The 20,701-nt window shown below is 38.3% G+C and overlaps 1 protein-coding gene across 2 annotated transcripts in view; it reads right to left on the bottom strand.

Annotated features, from left to right (window-relative positions):
- The window catches only part of c3h15orf59 (chromosome 3 C15orf59 homolog), a 72,167-nt gene that overhangs the window by 11,054 nt on the left and 40,412 nt on the right, over positions 1-20,701 (bottom strand). The window lies entirely within an intron of this gene.

Genomic DNA, 20,701 nt, shown 5'->3' with positions numbered 1-20,701 from the left:
TTTTAGTGAAATGGGGAAAAAAAAGCTTTTACTTTATCATACAGTTACTGTATTAAAGCTCTATCGATCTGTCTGTCTGTCTGTCTTCTGAAAAACACAATTAGGAGATGTTGCTCACTTTTTTCTTTTATTGGACAAAGCCAAAATGTACAATCAACATTTGATGAACAGTTTTGCTTGGCAGTTTTGCTTCTTTTGCAAAACAGAAGTCTAATCAGCATTCAAAAACTTAATTTATTTTAAAAAGATAAGCCAAATGACCGAAACCACATTAAGACACTGGGACAGAAAGGAAAGTAAAGACATTTTATCACATAGCATTTCGTAGGTGCATCAAGATCGCAGAGATAGTAGCTGACTTACATTTTCAGAGACAGATTTGAACCAAATGAGACTAATCAACTCAACTGCACCACAAGTACCAGAATCAGCAAAGAAAGACTGAGAGCAGAAATGAACCTAAAATATGAACACTAACCAAAATTAAAAGAATAATTTCCCACTGATTATTACCCAAAAACAAAAAAAGGCCATTTAAAATAAAGTTTTATGTTAAGACAGTGCTTTATTTAAATATTCAGCAATATGATAGTGGTATTTTATGCTGTTGAGGCTAGTTCATATTCAATATTTCCAACCAAAGCTGCACTACCATGACATTTTTTTTTCTTAGCAAGCTTTCTGAATAAACTATGTATTCTTGAGTGAAAAAAAAACAAAAAAAAACAGAAGTTTGTAGAGTTGCTATGTTGCTTTTTAGTTGTTTTTTTTTTATTATTTTTTTCTGTGCACATTGGAAGCTATGATGGTGAAGTAAACTTGTTACAACAACCCCAGCTGGAAATATTGGACTCTGCCTGTTATTTGGAAAACATCCAAACGTCTGTTCTTAGTGCACAATATTGTGTTTTACCCTGAAGATTTGTAAAAACTTTTCATTTCGATTTCACATTTAAAACACCTTTGGAATGACAAAATTGATGTTTATGTCTTTTTTATGAGGACATTTTTTATATCTGTAAAAAAATCTTTTGATGATTGAAAATCCTACATCAACCTAATGGAACACACTGACCAAACTTATCAACCAAATTCAGATAAATCAACATTTTAGATAAATCTAAATTTACAATGTCACAGAACGTATACACTGGAATCGAATGGTTCCTGTTTTTACCAAAATTCTGGTTAAAATGACCAAAAATTGATGGATTAGTGGAACGAGCAGCTGCCTGTTAATAAATTGCCTGTGACTTTATTTCCTTGGCTTGACATCCACTGTTCTTTGGCTAGACATCTAACTTCCCTGTTGTCCGATTTAGACAAAAATTGTAAATTGTGGGTCACTTTGGATGCTTTTACTTTTTTCTTCACAAACGCTTCAGTTTTAAATCTTCCAAATGCTATATCAACACAAAATGTAAGAAAAAAAAATCATCTAAGAACTTCTGACACTAGAAAGTGTCATAAATCTCATCAAAAAGTTTGAGTCACAGCAGGGTAATTGTCAGAAAAGCCCTTTAGCTACATGATCAAAGCGTCACAGTGAATCTACTGTCTGCTCACTTGGATCTTGATCTTTAATTGTTGCAGGAAAACTGACACAAACACTGTTGAATTGAGGGCTTTTCAAAACAAAAGATTAACTGATTTTGGTGAGTGGATGGTTAATAATGTTAATTTCACTTGCTTTTGTGCAGCCAAATGCTGAAAATTGATGTGTTCGGCTGCTGCGTGGAGATGTATCACTTAAAACCATTTCATTTACTGTAACCTGAAAATTGACCTCAGTGCTTTTGTCATCAGCAGCCACAGTGTTGAGAGTGATGAATAGAACGCACTTCAGTTGAAATTGGCCGGGCTGGCTGGCAACACCTAAAATCCAAACCTTGTTCACTTGACATTTCAGCACCTTCAATCAGTATGTCCTGCTCTGAGCAACTGTTCATTGTGGATGGCAAACACTCAGCACTCGTGAAGCTTGTGATGAAATGATATTATTCCCCATGCATGCAGTATACTCAAAAAGGTCTTTCATTTTTTTTTTCTCAACAATGTGCACACAGGAGTTACAGCAGAATAATTGTAGATGAGGCGTTTGACAGTTTCACTGTGATTATTCAGCTGTGGTAATATAAAATAGTGTTGCATTCAACACTTATTCAGCTTTTTCAGCTGCGTACTGTGCTGCATTTTTAAATTATTCATGTACTGCTCCATCTTCAGAACATAGTTAAATACCAAACTTCACCCCGAATGCTTACAATTACTAAAAGTCGGACCATGCTACATCTGAATTTGTGGCCCCTCAAAATACATTGAGCATATAGGTCTTCTATACTGTCAAACATTTTTAGTAAACCTTTAGAAACACCGATTTACCGATTATTTATTTTTTCTAAATGCAATTTCAATATTAGACTAGAAAATACATTTCTTACCATTTATCTCCACCAACCCCTTGAACTTTTAAAAATGGTTGTGTGAGAGTTATTAGTCTTGTCAAATATGTTTTTCAAAGCTACAAAGTTTTTCAAAAATCAGTTATTTGAAATTTTACCTAAAACAACTTTGACAAATTTTTTGTGGAGTGAATAAGAAAGAAAATGGTGACACATTACCGCAATTTAGCAGATTTTTTTTTTTTTTTTGAGATGAAGGGCTTAGAACCACAAAAGGAACAGAGAAATTTACCATCACACACTTAAATGAATGACACCAGATGCACATTTGTTTACACCACTTTGACGTGTTTGCTTTCACACAGCCCTTCTGAGAACAGACTAACTGGACTGAAACTTAATACTGTACAAAGCTGTGTTCTTTGGGGTAGTTTTGCTTAGAATAAACCCTATTGACTCACTAGCTATTGATGTCTGAAATTCTAATTTCTTTTAGTTGACCAGGTCGCAAAAGACACAAGCAGCTTCTCTACTGTATTTAGTTGTCAGACCATCCTGTATTTCGAGTCTTGGTCATCATCATCCCTCCAAGTTTGATACATTTAGCCAACATTTTCATGATTTGTGTTGATTTTGTTGAAAGATTTTTTTCAATCATTGATTTTCAGACATACTTGGGTTCCTTATCAGGACTGATTTAGAACTGGGTGATTTATGAAGCTCCAGGAGAACAAGGTTGGAGGCTTGTAGAATTAAATGTCAAGCAGTACATGAAGTGCAAAGTGATGTAATACAAATGCAAAGAACAGGGGGCTTTAAGAATTTCAAGGTCAAGGCAATGAAGCTCAGAAGCCACAAGCCTGCTGCTAGTTGGTTGTGTTTGCAGCATTTTGTCGTGAGGTGAAGTTGGAAAAATGTGTGCCTTCAAGCAGCTTTTTGAGAACAGAGATGGGCGCTCCTGCTGTGAATCCTTTTGGCAGATCATTCCAGTTTGGAAGAAAGTGTGAGTAAAGTCTGGACGGAGGATGCTGTGTGTGAATGAATGGCAGTGCCAGACAATGTTCCCATGAGGAGAATTGTCCTGGTGTTACCGTTTCTCTGCAGGAGATGATTAACCAGCTCACTGTCTTTTTAAATAGATTTTTTTTATATAGGTTGCACAGTGGTGGTCTGGTTTTCCCTGACACATCACTGCTAGAAGATTCTGTTTTGAATGTGAACTCTGGCCTTTCCTTGGGGATTTTTTTCTATTTGGTTGAAAATTATTTTTGTTTTAAAAAGATTTTAGACTAATTAAAAGTATCCTCAACGTTCAAATGAATGCATCACAGTGACTCTGCAATTGATAGTTTGTTTGACCAATCTGCGCTTCAATCAAAAATAAAATGGAGCACACGAGGACATTTGTTTGTATCGATGCATCTTTCAAAATGTTCACACTGTTAGAAATCCTTGTTTTTCTCCCCCATAAATGAAGTTACATTTATAAGTCATGTTTTTAAAATGTGTTAAATTTATAGGTTATATTTATAAATGCCATTCATCCATCCATCTTTCACCGCTTATCCGGGACCGGGTCACAGGGACAGCAGTCTAAGAGGAGATGCCCAGACTTCCCTCACCCCAGCCACTTCCTCCAGCTCCTCTGGGGTGACTGACAGACATAGTCTCTCCAACTTGTCCTGCGTCTTCCCCGGGGCCTCCGCCCAGTGGGACACCTCTCCAGGGAGGGTCCAGGAGGCATCCGGACTAGATGCCCAAGCCAGCTCAACTGGCTTCTTTCGATGTGGAGGAGAAGTGGTTCTACTCCGAGCTCTCGGCGGGTGACGAGCTTCTCACCCTATCTCTAAGGGAGCTCCCAGTCACCCTACGGAGGAAGCTCATTTCAGCCGCTTGTATTCGGGACCTCGTTCTGTCGGTCATGACCCATAGGTCATGACCATAGGTGAGTATTGGAACGAAGATCGACCGGTAAATTGAGAGCTTTGCTTTTTGGCTCAGCTCTCTCTTCACCACAATGGACCGATACAGCGACCACATAACTACGGACGCCGCTCAGATCCGCCTGTCAATCCGGTCTTCCCTCACTCGTGAACAAGACCCCCCCAGATATTTAAACTCCTCCTCCTGGGGCAGGGAAACTCCACCCACCGAGAGATGGCAAATCTTCCCTATCAGTGCTCAGTGACATGTTCCTTTCAGGATGGGAACACTCACATGGAACAGAGCAGAGTTTTTGGATTTGGTTGGCTTTTCCTGCTACAGAGACCAAAACAACCATATTGGCTAACCAGTAAGGTGGAAGTGATCCGACAAGGATTTTACCAGGGTGTTTTGTTTTTTCACATGCTACTCTGGTTCCTGCTTCAATTATTCAATCTGCCAAACAAGAATCTATGGCAGAACAGGCTGCTTTGCATTACCATTGGTTAAGAAAATGTTCCATGGGTGCTATCCACATACTCAGCTTTGCTACTCATTCCAGCAACCCACGTTCCTCACAAATGTGACCCCATTCAAAAGGAAAATGAACTGATTTTAAAACAGAATATAATAAATATGTATTATTAGTACTGAATTCCTTTAGGGATCAGAGGGCTGTTAGAGCCCAGCTACTGTTGGGCGAAAGAAGGGCACACCCTGAATAGGTCACCAATGTAATGCAGGGCCGCAGACACACACACACACACACACACACACACCTAAGGGCAATTTCAAGACACAAATTAACTTGCAATGCATGATTTTTGGAGGAAACCAGAGTGCATGGAGAAAACCTCCACATGTACAGGGCAAACATGCAAGCTCCAATAGAAAGGATTCGGGTAAGATTTGAACCAAATACTTCTCTTTGTGAGAAAAGAGCGCTAACCCCTGTTCCACCATACAGTTCTAATTCAAAAATGATCTACCAATAACCCATTTGTTTTATTCTTAGGCTTTGTTTATACTTTTGTCAAAACTCGTTCAATTTTTCCCACATTCCTTTTGGTTTGCTTGTTGCAGTTTCTCATCTTCTCGTTCCATGACCCTATTTTCAAAGTCTCACCCTCTCTTTTCATTGGCTGCCAACCACATGTGTTCAGAGTTGAGTTAGAAGCTCGTTTACGGTCCATGATTGGATTCAGATTTAGCTGAAAATGAATCTAAACATGGTTTATTGACCTGGATTAAAGGTTAAATCAGCTCTGATTCTCCCACATAAAAAAGAAAATTGAGCCAACTGGTCATGCTGATTTCTCCAATTAGCACAGGGCGGGCAAACTTTGCCTAACTGGGAGTTGGAAATACAATCTGTCAGGCAAATCTCGCAGTAAATTCTAGAATTAGTTGCCAGCATAGGTAGTTTGTATTTTTCAAACTACGATGTGACTTCTCAATTTGTGCAGTAGATGCTCCCATGAGGCAGACAAAGGAATGAAGAAATTCATTTCCACTTGTTTGCCTGATCCCTTTCTCCAGTCAGATTTAGGCAAATTTAACCCCATAACTGTCTTTATTCATAGGATGTACAGAATATTTTTGGTCACAATAAATCCTTTATGTGGCAATAAGGAGCGGTGGTCTTTTCTTCTAAAAAGAAAATGCCATCACAGTGCAGTTAAGGTGAACTGGAGCAGATTACTTTTACTGAAAGGCAATCCAGAGCATTTGAGGAAAAGATTCTGAAAATTAGATGATTCACAGAAGGAAAGAAGTTGTCATTCTGTTGTTAAAGACCCACTCCAATGAGCATGGTGTTTTTAACATGTTCTTGTGGCATTTTCTCATGATGGAAGACCTATCTTAAGAAAATTAAGCTTACAATTGTATTTCTGAGTATTCCTTAATTTAAATGATGAATCAGGAGTAGACAAAAAATGCAGTTGGAAAAAGTCTGTAGCAGTGATGTAGGTGTTGGGTGTAAAGAGGGAGACTAGTCATGCTCCAACATAAAGTGGTGCTGCTGGAACCCCGTCTCCCAACCCCCACCCAAGCACGACGCACCAGGTCAAGCCGTGCAGTGTTGCAGAGGCGGCACAGAGTGCAACAACCCCCCACCCCCAACCCAGAGACCCCGGGGCACAACCCCCATCCAGGCAGTGATTCTGACCTGGATGCTGGAGCCCACAGACTTCTGCCCTGCAGAAGCCCCGGTTCCTGGACCCAGACCAGAACACCGCACCCCCCCACCAACAGGCCCCGGAGAGAAGCACTTAGCCCCCCCCCCCCCCCACTGGGTGATAGTGTTAATTACGGAGGACCAGAGGGACTGAAGTTCTTCTATATTGTTCTTGTTCTCTGTTGTTAACTCCAAGCTGATATGATCCAAAAGTAGGTTCTGATATTAATTATAACAAAAAAATGGAATTTTGAAAATATGCACATTCTCAAATTTGAATATTCCTAAGAAAAAACAGTAAAATCAAACACTAAATTCTTAGACATGGAAAACAATTTGTTCTCAACAGTCATTTATGTATGAATATACATGTGTTAAGTATGAAATGTCTTTAGCTTCTCATTTGCATTTTCCCTCCAGAAATGTGAAATTCTGCATAAGGAGGATAAAGTAGTGACAAGTCAGTTTAGTTAGGCTGAGCATCCCCGTTTGCTTTTATGGCGCTATCACTCTGTGCAGTTTATGATCCAGTAGATGGCCCGTCCTTGTGACAAGAAGACTCCATTCGCAAAACATTTAAGCTGTATTGTATAGTTTAAGAGTTGAAATAAGTGCACAAAATCCAACTGTAACTTCAGTCTTGAATTCCCTCGAACCACTTTACCTGACAACTTCACTTCCTGTCTTTGCTGTAAATGCTGTCTAGTGGTACATTAAAGCAGTGATTACTGCAATATCTATAATTTTCTGTGAGAATGGCGACCATATAAGTTCGGTTAAATCACATATACGGGCCTTTTTTTCTGGGAATTTTTATAGCACCAACAGCAAAAATATCACAGCAATGAGGATCCACATAATATCTTATTTATATTGTCAATACAGGCCAACAATTGCTATTGTATTCTTTTCTTTTTCTTTTTCACTGCACACTATCAGCCAGCAGCCATGAGTCAACTATGGTCACAGCAACTGATCAACTGCGAGCTCAGTCATTTTAGAGGTCTCCGAGGTGCTTTAAAAGAGAGGCTGCCTCGGCAGCATGAGGCGGGGGTTTATTACTGTACCTCAGCACCTGTCTAAGATGATTGGGCTGGGTAATTGAGGGTCAGAGTAAAAGAAAGCTCTTTGAGCCTTGTCTGTGACAGAAAGTTAGAGTGATGGGAATGACAGACCATGATAATCTAACACAGGGCCAGGGTCAGGATGTAAAAACTTCTGCCTGCCCTCTGGCAAAGAGGTGATTTGGGAAATAGAATCTGAATCATCCACTATCATTTAGGGCCAAAGTAGTACGTAGACTGTTCAATATATATCCAGGTATTAACTGAGACACGGCTATTTATATTGATAAAGTCCCATGCTCTTTTAAATCACATGTTTAAAGTTGTAATTACAGCCCTGTCAGCTTCTTTCCCTTTGAAGAAATTGTGTGAGCAGCATACCTGTTCACCTCTTCCACAATATTCACACCTTTTAGCTGTGTGGGCTTCCCCCTTTCTTGTTTCAAAAAGGCTTTGGCATCAAATGACCATTTTCTGTTCAAGTAAGCCACAAAAGCGATCCAGCAGTTATCACTACTCGGGTCTTTGTCACACAGGAGCACTGAGTGTTGTTTGCTTGCATTTTAGGATAATCAGCGTTGTTTGGGAAGGCACGAGAACTTGTAAAACGTTTAAGATCTATTTAAATTGAGCAAATTGTTTGCCAATTGAACACAGTCTACTGTCCATGTAGGTCATACACATTATGAAGGCTAAATGGAGAGAAAAAACATAAAATTCAAAAATGAAATTTTATACAAATATAATCAGTATAAATAAAGTTTAGCCTAAGGGTTTATACAATACACACCCTGTATGTCAGAAAATCCAGAACCCCCAGTTGTAAGAGTAAAATATGTTCAACACAAGAGGCCTTCAGCTCCTGTCTGCTCAGCTGTTGGACAGGACAAGTTAAAAAAAAAAGTGGCTGAGAGTAAAGTAAGAGAAAAGGAATTGTTTGCGAGTGTGACTAATTTGATTCTGGAGAAATTTATTGCGGTGAAGTTTGACACAGTAGTCCAGGTACAACGCAGCACTGTTGTGCGGTTACCCACCTGACAACAGGTTATGGGCCCAGAAGACGCCTGAGACTATCAGTGTTTCCCACTTTTGTGAGGTAGTTGACATCATGAGCAGACGAACACCTGGCATACACCGCTGAATCCGGCTTCTGTATGACGGAGATGAGAAAAACTATAAACTATGTGAGACCAAATTCTTGGGTCACCTTCGACTACAAGGATTAACAGACACCATTCTGAATGCGCCTGACCCTGATGATGATGATGATGAGGATCCAGCTAAAAATGCGGAGGTATATGCTGAACTGATCCAGTTTCTGGATGACGAGGGCCTGTCGCTGGTGATATGCGAGGCAGCAGATGACGGGCGCCACAGATCCTGAGACACTATTGTCAAAATAAAGGACACCCTTGTATCATCAGTCTTTATAATGGACTGACTTCACTGAAAAATCATGTGTGACAGAATATATAATCCGCGCTGAGACTGAGATTATGTCCTTAAGAAACGCAGGTGAAACCCTGAGCAATGGTCTGCTGGTTGCCAGTGGCTAGCTGAAACCATTTGCAATCCATGTGACAGACAAGATGAGACCATGTCATTAGCTGAGTTTAAAACAAAGCTACGCAGCTATGAGGACACTGACGAGATGCACGCGACCTCAGCAGGTGACAACGTGATGAAGGCTTGCGTGCACCAGAGAGGGAGACCTGCCAGCCCAAGTGAGCGAGGAGCAGAGAAGGTGACAACGGACTTCATATGCTTCAGATGAGGCCAGAAGGGACACCTGGCAAGAAACTGCCAGCACAAGCTGTGGTGCAGCTTGTGTCGGAGCAGCACACACTGGAACAGCACCTGCAGACGCAGACAGCGCAGAGAACAAGACGACGCACGCAAGACCTGCGGTGAGACGGAAAACCAGGATAAAGAGTTCACTTTCCGAGTTAGCGAGGCAACAGGCATAAACATGAAGGGCCTGATGGTCAACTGTGGACCAACCTTACATATCACTGATCTCCGGAAGTTCAGGCGAGAGAACTTCCAGGCTGAATCACACTGTGTGGAGTTGGCTGATGGATTGAAATAAAAATATAAGCTATCCAAGTAAGCACTGCAACGCATATATTGACACTGTACATTTTCCGAAACCTAGTTTGTCAATGGAGAAGTGAACATGCAAAAAGGCATGCGCAGTGACACCTTTTGCGGCCCCTACTTTTGACATGGCAAGATGTTTACTGATTGAAAATGATCTGCCCTAACAGTTGTAGACCTATGCTGTCCAGACTGCTGCTATGGTGAGAAAACAGATGTTTTAATAAACGCATAGGGCAAACACCGGTTGAGGTATTTTCAGGTAGACGGCCTAATCTGTCCAGGATGCAAAAGTTTGACTCACACTGTTTTCTTACAAACCAGATAAAAGTAAGCTAGACCCAAGGTGTGAAAACTGTGTTTTTATTGGTTATGATAAAAATAGTCCTGCATATATTGTTTATTTTCCGGACACTAAGAAAGCGGAGAAGCATTGGCTGGTGACGTTTTTGTCTAAAATGTGCAGAGTAACAGACCCAGACTCTGCCAAACCCCTGTAGAGAACTTTATAGAATATAAGCCAAAATATCCAGATCACCATGTTAAACTGAAGAACAACCTGATGTAAGTGATCAATACAAAGTGACTCCTGTACCTGCACAGCCAGACGAAGTTAAGCATGAGCCAGACTTTAGATGTTACCCTTCAAGAGAAACAGAATCTAGACGTTACCCTTCAAGAGAAACAAGGAAGCCAGACAGGTACACTGAATGTACCATGACTAAAACTTTGCTTGACGATGAAACTGACCACATTAAGAGTAACATTGATTATTGCTATAAAATGATGTGCAACATACCGGTTTCATTCAGAGATGCTGTTAGCCCTGATAAATCTAGATAATGGGTCAAAGCAATGAATGAGAAAATGGCTTAACTAAAGGAAATGTCAGACATTCAGAAGCAGCGCCATCTACCTGTGAGGCAGAGTATGTAGATCTAGCTGTAACCATCCAAGAATGGTTGCATTTAAAACAACGGCTAGAGGAAATGAATGAACATCCATATGCACTTCCAAAGGTGTACAAAGACAACCAAGGTACCATAGCCTTAGCCACAAACACAGTTAGCAGACAAAGGTGCAAACATGTTGACATAAAGAACTACTTCATCAGATCAACTGTGAATAGTGGGAAGATATGTTTAGAGGATTGTCCAACAGTACAGATGGTGGCAGATCTGTTTACCAAACCTGCACCAAAATTCAAGTTGGTAATATTTAACAGATTTGTGTTTGGACATGTGTAAGTATTTGCCAAGAAGGCAGTAATGTGAGATCAAGTGGGGATGTTCAAATGTGATCTAAATTTCTATTTTATTTTGCATTTGTTTTTTTATTGTGTATTTTATTATGAAATGGGTTTTTGTGATTTCCAGTTTTTTTTTTTTTTCTGGTCCAGGTGTTATAGGTTCATGGATATAGGTGTGTCTAAATAAATGCGATCACGCAGCTGGTGGTAGCAGAGAGTGAAGTCAGAGAAATGGGAATTGTAAGCGATTATGACTAATCAGATCCTGGAGAAATGTATTGCAGTAAAGTTTGACACAGTAGTCCAGGTACCATAGTAGTGTACTTACCCACCTGACAACACTAACATGACATAATGAAACTGTACTGACAAGTCTGTCATTTTTGGTAAGTGGAAAGGATTGACATGAATCAAAACATATTTCATCAGATACCACACAATTAGGAAAAATAATATATTTATATATTTAATGTTCAGTATTGTGTACATGTTCAGTATTCTTAATCAAAATGTCAAAATCCATATTGTTGAATCAAAAAACCAAACAAAGCTTTTACCACAATATTACCAACCTATCAAAAAGCATTGTCAATCTTAGATGTGCACAATAGGCGCAGTGCACAGAAGCTTGGGGAATTATTTTAAAACTACTTAAGTGTTTTGTAAATTCACAAAGTTTCATTCCATCTACCAGTGCGCCCCCCCCCCCCTCGAAAAGAAAACAACGACTATATATTTAGTAGGATATGGCATTTATAGAGTTGCAGATAGAAAAGGCGACCCTTATGCAGTTGATGGTGTTAAAAAATGAAACACTATTATTAATTAAACATTCTTCTTCTTATTATTATTAAACATGAAATAAGCAAAATATTATTTGAAAATAGTATTGGAAATATTGAGGCCTGATTAACCCTTATGTTATCTTACATGACCCCAACCTTACATTGACGTGTTCTCCCTACCATGACAAAGGTGGATAAAGGTGAAAAGATTTCATGTAATCCATGGACACAAGTGAAGATCACAAATCATTGAAGAAAAAAGGTTCAGAGCACTGTCTAGTGGGTCTAGATGACCCAACTCCCAATGTTAAAGTGCCTAGAATAGCACTAGGAACTAGGATAGCACAAGGGTTACAGAAGCCATATCAGAGCAAACTGACTGTGCTTTGACTAAACCAGCCACCAAACTAAAACCACACTGCTATTTATACCGAGCAGGTAATTAATTACCTGACTAGAAACGGCTGATGAAAAGAAACGGGGGAGGGGGGCAATTAACAGGCTGTAAATACAAAATACTGGACAGCAGGACAAGGAATAACTGTTTCAACTTTACCAAACTCTTGTGAAATCCTTTAGAGACACACATGCAGTGATAAAAATGTTAAATTATCATTTTATGCTGTGTATCCAATCACCTCCATCACCACTCATGCAATTCTTTTGTAATATTTGAGTGAATGTGTTTAAAAATGATGGATTTTTGTGATTTGTCACTTGTTATATTTTGTCTATAAGCACCTTACAGAGTGAGAAATGATTACTTGGGATTAAACATCACATTTAGGACACAAGTTTTTTTTCTAATGGACTGCCTCCATCCTGATAGAAATTTGCTTTTTTCCTGAGTAAACAGATGGAACATGACATTCAGAGTCTAAAATTAAAGTGTTGTATTTCTCATGAATCTAATAGAAAATGCAGTCAGCCTCCACATTTATATTCTAACATTTACCAGCAAATAAAAACAGCTTGGAAATGCAGCATCTACCGAAATGCAGTCTGTACATATGTAAAAAATAAATCAGGTGTGATTTACCAGTACAACTGAGAAATAACGCTCTCAGTGGACTCATTTGAAATGCACGCTGTGTGACTGAATTTTCTGTGGATCTGTTTAGTGATTTCTCCCCATCTGTTTCAGTTCCACCACATTCTTCCAGGAGTCATTTTCAGAGCAGACTGAGAGTAATTTGCAATGTCTGTTTGTTAATTATGCACCATCCAACACTTAGTATAGCCTTGCTTATTTTCTTTTTTGTTAAAGAAAAAGTGGCTGATCTGTAAAGCCCTTCACATAAGTTTAGCAAATGTTTTTTTTTTAAATCTATGCAGCTGCTTTTGAATGTGATTAATCCCAGGTAAAATTTTTTGTTGATTATTTTAATAGCTGTGCATGCTTTTTCAATGATTAAACCAGTTGTTTCTTTCTTTGCAGTTGCTCCAGTTTATTTTTTTTAAACCTATGGTTCCCCTTCATTGTGCTCGGCTCAAGCTAAGAGGAAAGGAGAGTATTCAAGCTACTTTTAGCGATATGGTTTATCTTATCCCACAGAAGCTAATTCATCATCCTGGATTCACTGGGAAACGACATGTTTACTCGATTCACAAGATAAATTGCTCTGTGACTCGTCAGAATATGCAATCTTTTCCAAATATTTTATTTGCAACCAGATGGTACAGCTATTTTGAAGGGGATGTTTTAACATTTTGGAACACACTTGAAGTTTTTGACCCTGCCATTATAAAAGGTCAGTGCAGATTTGTGAAGCAAAGCAGAGTGGCACAGAGCAAAGTATGAGGGTTTGCTGAGTTGAAAGAAGACAAGGTGTGTCTCAAATAATTCTTTAGCAAAATGCACATCTGTGCAGCCGGCAGCTTGTAGGGAATTATTTAGGGAAAAGCATTCACAAGGCATTTCTTCACAGGGTAGTGAATTTAGCCCTTTTTACATTTTTAAGGTTCATCTGGTCTGCAGCTGATCATTGATGCTTTTCTGCACAATCCCGAACAAATGAAACCATTTTAAAATGTTTGTATATCACCATAGCTGCAGAGCACATCCAGCTGCAAAATCTGCTCTCTCTCCATTTGCATGTGTCATTCTGCTCCACTTTATGAGACCAATTTCTCTGTGTGCATCCACAGAGATGTCAGCAAGGCTTATTCTTGTATGCTTACTATTCAAGTTAAGAACATTTAGTGTGGCTGGGATTTCAATGCATTTGACTCTGCAGAGATGCAGTGAGTAAAGTATCTGGACGACGTCACGGACTTGATTTGGGTCAGGCCATCTTGATTGGTGAGATGCGTTGCGTGGTGTTGGCACAGGGATGAAGTGTCCTTTGAAGTGCTCGCTTCAAGCATTTGGTGTAATTATCCTGTCATGAGAGCTGCTAAGCCTGAGACTTCATTAGGCACATAGCTCCTGCTTTTTGATCTTTTCTCAAAAAAAAAAAAGGGGGAAAAACACTCATCTTTATGAAGGTCTTAAAGTGCTAAACAACACCATGATGAGCATTGGGCCAATATCTCCTGACAACTCACTAATCAAAAGCATCATTACAAACTTCACCTTGTAATGGGCCTCGTTTATCCCTCAGGGCCTTTACAAGAGGTGGGCTTCTCCAGTCCTTGAGGCCTGGGAAATCAAGCACTTCCTTTTCAAATTTAGGTCATTAGTTTGGACAGACTAATTTAACAGCTGTAGGGCAAATTTAGGAGGTTTATACCATCAGCCTGGAAAGCTTATGGGTTGCACAATCAATGATGGGAACAGCTACAGGGAGGCAGCAAATGCAGCATGTGTTGTTGCTGGCAGAGCACACTGATCATTTATTGAGGTTCTCCTTCATTGCTTCTATCCGTGCTGAGAGGCGTACTGCTGGTAATGACCAGAAAAAGATGCTAGGGCCACGCTACGGGGCTCCTCAGTCTGTCTGCTTTCCTGAGATAGCAGGGGGATTAGGCCTGTTTACTGTTAGGTTCCTCTCCTTACAAGCGGGGAAAAGGTGCACGCGAAGCAGCCGGGCCACTCTGACCCTTTTTAATGACTCAGTCATTTTCATCAAATATGCAGCGTTTTCCTGATTGAAGCTAGCAATGGTTTAATCTGATTTTACCCTTAAAAAAAGCAAAACAACTCCATAGGTAAATGTGTGGAGGAATTAAGGGTACATGCACTTGACTTGTACTGGAAAAGGGAAGACAGAGGAAAGAAAGAAACACTGTGGGAGCTGGCTTAGTTCAGCCTGGCAGCAAATCTCTCGCCCTGATACCTCAAACTGCCAGTTTGTCTACAGGCCAAACCAGTAAGCAGAAAAAGCTGCAACTATATGCTTCAGTGAAGCTTGTTTTTGAAAGTCCATTCATAAATATTGTACTGGAAAAATTACTTAGATTTTCCTGAGCTGCTGGTAATTTTACTCAATAAAACAAAACTATCGGACATAAATCCTAACAGGGAAACATAAACTTGTTATCGTTTAGGAAAAAAAAAAACTGAATATAGGCTCTTTTCTAGGCTGCAAAATTCTGTTTGTATCACATGCTGTGCATACTCAAGCAAACAATTAATGCTGACTGAGAAGTAATTAAATACACTTGTCATTACAAGCAGAATCATTATGTAAACTGATTTATTTAGGAGATTCCTGGGATTTGATCTTTTGTCTTTTCAGCCTTATACATACAGAAGTAGAAAACAAAAACTGCAAAATAGCTTTTGTTTTATAGACACATTATGTAAAATAAGTTTAGATTTACTAATTTTTCAGCGGTTGCAAACATAGAGTAAGCAATAAAATCCAAAACATTTTGCAACAAATGCATTGAATCTTTAAAAATTCAACTACAGTAAGCAAGAACTTTCTGATTAAAATAATACAATAAACATAGAGAGAGGTATTTCAGTAAATTAGCTTCAAATCACTAGTGATAAGGGAAAAAATGGACTGTGGAGGAAGGGACAACATCATGTTATACACTGAGTTAACATATAAGTTGGTTTTGTGCTCCAGAGATGTTCTGATGTTCCCTTCATGCCTTGTGTCAACAGTGCAGCTTGTTGTGGAAAACCATGATCTGAGGCTACATTTAGCCTAGGGGTGTCCAAACTTTTTGCAAAGAGGGCCAGATTTGGTGAGGTAAAAATGTGTGAGGGCCAACCATTCAGCCTGCATTTGATTTACACGTATTTGTACTTTAGTTCATTTGCCTGTGATTTGTGAATGATGAATTGTTGGATCTTTGTGTTTTCACTATTGTTATTATCTTACTTTTATGATGATTTTTTGGATTATTTGATTATTATTAATAATTATTATTATTTTTATTCTGATTATTATGTGATTATTATTATCCACAAATACTTTTTATGAGGAGGCTGCTGTAGAAATAAACCTTACTTACTTACTTGCCCTTATAATAACATTAAATACACATGAACTATTTATTGAAGTCTTTTTTATTTTTAGCAGAGAGATACTTTAACTTCTTCACATAGAACCTAAACACATTTAAAACATTTTTTAACTAAAATTACTGTGAATTTCATATTTGAAGACCAGAATTAAAATAAAGAAAAATTCTGTCAACATTAAATCTAGGTTCATGTATAATAATAAATATTATTCACTTTTAAATGTTTTCTGTAAACTTGTAAACAGTAAAATAACAGTTATCTAATTAATATGTAACAATAGCTTTGATCACAGAAACAAATCAATCTGTTCTTCTCATTTGGCCCTTAAGGCTTTAAAGGTAAAGAAGCCTCAGGTTGTTACAACAGCTTTACAAAGACTGATGGACGAAATTTAGCCAATCAAAATAAAGACATTGTGACACAGTTCTTTGAAAGTGCTAAGGGCCCCATATTATTGATTTTATGATGGTATAAATGTGAACAATGTATGGCCTAGTGGCCAGACTTTGGACATACCTGATTTAGCCGGTGTGCCCAAAAAACCAGAGAGACAACAAAGACGACATCCCAATTAAAGAGGAAGCATATTCCAAACATATCCATTCATCCATCCACTTTTGTATCCCTTCCAGGGTCAGCTTTGAGTGAACTTATAGTGGTTCAGTAAGGATGGCAGATCATATTCACACTTTGGATCAGAAAACACAGAATTCCTCTTGAATAGAATTAAAGACTTGAGCCACAGCACACTGTTTTAAACAGAAAAAAAACTGATGAAACTTGGACAAGATGTCATGATCCAAGTAACACGTTGTATACTAAATACTGAATATATGTGTAAACTCATGCATGCTCTCTGTTTTGGACAGAGTAAAATATACTAACCTATGGTATAAAAGTGACACGTGGGTAAAGATTACCTGAGCAATTCAGAACAACATGGCACAGATGGAAGCTGATTCATGCTAAAAATGCCATAAATAAACTGTTTGATACCAAAGTCAGACCAACACACTGAAGTTCAGATCTGATAGTCAGGATTGTAAAAAATTGTCTATCGTATTTATTTTCTTTATCTTTCTTTTTTGTGTGTATCGGATTTAATCTTTCCTTTTTGGAATATTCTTTTTAAGATGATCTCTTGGTAACATTAGATTTGGGTTTGGTCCTATTTGCAGACATATGCAGTGATCAAAAAATTAAGAAAAGGTGCGAGACAAGGAGGCCCTCCAAAAATATTTTGCAATATGTGGTTTCCACCAAACAGTTCTACTCATAACTGTTTGAAAAATGGCTCATATCAAGAGTTACCATGCAAAAGCTATCACCTTCTTTCTTTTTGTAATTAAAAATCCTCCTTTCTGGGCTCCTGTTATGGCTCTTATCGCAGCCTGTCTCCCCGAGCTGGAGACAGACGATATCACCTAATGACTATTTCAGCAATGCAGCAGTACAGGGTGTTATTTCACAATTCCAGGGATGTAAATGGATTTGCAAGCGGCCAAAACTCAGGAGTAACACATACAGTTTCCAGTGTGAGACCCAGAGGGATGTTGCTTTTATCTGTTATTTTTTTATTTTTCTGTTTACCATCAGCTTGCTGTCAAAGTCTTGAACCCAAGAAGATGTCTACAGAAATGTTTCAGTTGAACGCATGGTCAAAAAGGCCATCATCTCTGGTTTTCTGCTTGCAGTAAGGAGCTCCATCTAAACTGTGATAGCACATCATTTTACCTTTTTTCATATTCAAATTAGGAGTAATATTTGATGAACTAATCCTAAATAAACTGGGATGGAGATTTGAAGTTGCACTCATTCACCCTTACAAACAGCTGCTTTCCTGTAAACCTTTCGCTCATGTATGTATTCAGTTCAGTTAGAACAGGGGTGCTCATAACGTCGATTGCGATTGAACGGACGTTCTTCAAAGACATGAGTGTAGATCGCAGGCCAGCAAAAATAATTAACCAAAAAAATTAAATAGTACTTCTAAAAAATCGTCAGCGAATCAAAATCCTCACCGAGAAGTACGGGACGGGATTGACATGCAGAACGGCCAATCGAACATCCTTTGACACATACGTCACTGTTTAAATACACTGAGCGCAAATTCAGTCATCAGAAAAGCACGTCAAGTCTCCGGCAGAAGACCACTCCGTACGACTGGATTCGCCCCGTGAGTCTCCTCCTGCTCCGTATCCGTGGGGGCATGCTTCCCTCATTGCATGGTTTACAGGAGAGCATGACATACGATGGTCGCTGCTTTCTGTTTTTGTAATAAAACGCCTCATCTGTTACTACAAAAGTATCTTTGTGTAATCTTACTGTGTGGTTTTTTAATTAGTACATAAACAATGTAATGTATTAATAGTTCATAATACTATGTTTATTAAACAGTATTTTAGTCTCAAATCTGTTGTTTTTGATACAATAGATGTATTTTAAACTCTAATAGAGGCTTTGAACTTAAACTAAGGTTTAAAAAATGTGACTCTTACCTGGAACTCTTCTTTATGACTGTTCCTCTCTTTTTGACTCATGCTTGGTGTAAATCAGCAGGAATTTTTTTTGCGACACGCAAAAACTGATTAGAACGTAATGGAAGCTTTACTATACTCTTTAGAAACCTAGTATTTTTTTCCCCTTTGAATTAAGTTAAGTGTTAATCTCCACACTACACTGCACTCTGCTGAGCTTTCGCCTTGGAGCTATCACCTTCATGCAAAGCATAAAATTGAAGATATGATTCTGTTCTTTTATTTTCAACTTCAAAACTATATTATATTGATTTTTGTTTTTTGTTTTGTCTACCCCAAATGTTAGGCTCTGCTAACATTTGCAACAGAAGTGGAACTGGAGCAAATAGGACAGCTTATTTATTTTAAATTCAAATGTACTACTTCTTATTCATTTTTTACTTCATTCACAAATATGTATGCAGAATGTTGGATTTAGAACAGCTTGATAGTTGTGAAAACAGACCAGACAGTTGACAGAGACAGAAGCTGAGAACTGGGTTTTAACCTTAGCAAGCTTTATTTGCAATGTTCCTAGCTGAGCCTCTTTGAAGAATTTTTACGGCTTCATGCAGCCTTTGTGTTTGCAGATAAGAAGGGGCGCTCAAAATTTACGATCCTCAAATGGAATCTTAAAGTCTAAGCGGATATTGTCCTAACAATTTTACTTTTCAAAACTCTACAGAACCAACCACATCAACCAGCTCTTCTAAAAACCATCTGCCAAGCCAAATAGTTTGGCAGATGGTCAAAATTACAGTTTTGTGCTTGGTTGCATATTTAATTTTTGGTGTGTTTTTAACATAGCAAGAGATACATTTAGAAATAAGTATTTTCATCATTAGTTTTGCTTGCGCTAGATTCTCAATGTATGTTTTTTTCTGCAAAATTTGGAAGCATGTCTACATGCATTATTGTAGTATTATTATTTACAAACCCACAGTTTATTTTGTGACACAAAAACATTTGTCCCAATAATCTCAAATAATCTTAATCATAAGCTAAATAGCACCATTAAAAAAAATCAACATAATGATAGAGTCTTGTGATCATAGCTTATTTATATGTTCAAAATCAAACTTTTTCAGACTCCAGACAGTGTTAGAGCATATAACAAAACATGTTTGAAATAGCACTCTGAATGGCCATTTTCTTTGTAAACAGCTTTTTTCATTCATCTAAAATTTCAGATAATTTTTATTGCAGCTCATCACTGACCAAAGCCTTGGAGAAACTTTCTAGGAGAAATGAGAACACCAGCTCACCACATGATGCATGTAATCAATAGTTTGCTAGTATTCATCTTCATATTTTTCCAGCAATGCATCCTAATGGTGGTGCACTCCGTTTTCCATCATATTGCTAGCATATCTATCATTACCTAACAAATAAACTCATTATGGTTATGGAGTCATGAAACATTCAGGGTCAGACAGGGAGGAAGAGAAAAACACTTAATGCAGCATTTTTTTCTATGAAAACCTGCTTTCTGCATCTTCACCGCAGCCGTAACAGCCATCTCAATAGTAATAGCCTATAATATTACTTTCTGCATTATGTTGTGTGCAGGACCTGTGGAATGCTTGGTGATAATTAGACAGCAAATGTTTCTGACAGCAATCTCCTTCGTAAACCATACCACACAGGTGGACAGTCTTTAGATTTCTATAGGAGGTTGTTTGGCTTGCTTTTCCAGTTATAACTCTGAAAAGAAACACGTTCATCTCTTGGTGTTGGTTTATGTTAAAGATCATGAAGAAACATCATTAAAGGAAAGTTTCTTCAAGCTTAGAAAAGCCTGGACTTAAAGTAATTGCCACAGTTTCAAGCAATTCTATACTTTATAATAAAATAGTAACTTACTTTGCATAATTTAGATGGACTTAGTCTTTACTTATTATTTATAAAAAAAGATCATGCAGTATTAACATATAGAAAATGTAGACTTTAAAGGATGGGAGTTTAACAGAAGCCAGAGGATATGAGACGTCTGAAAAGCTAGAATTGCCTGTCATGAAGAATTTCCAGCCACCCCATTAAAGTATAATTGTTGATTAAATTTG

Source organism: Oryzias latipes, chromosome 3 (genome assembly GCF_002234675.1).
Source record: "Oryzias latipes chromosome 3, ASM223467v1".
Classification (NCBI taxonomy): Eukaryota; Metazoa; Chordata; class Actinopteri; order Beloniformes; family Adrianichthyidae; genus Oryzias; species Oryzias latipes.
Note: the sequence above shows the minus strand (reverse complement) of the source record. Positions and strands in the feature narration are given on the sequence as shown.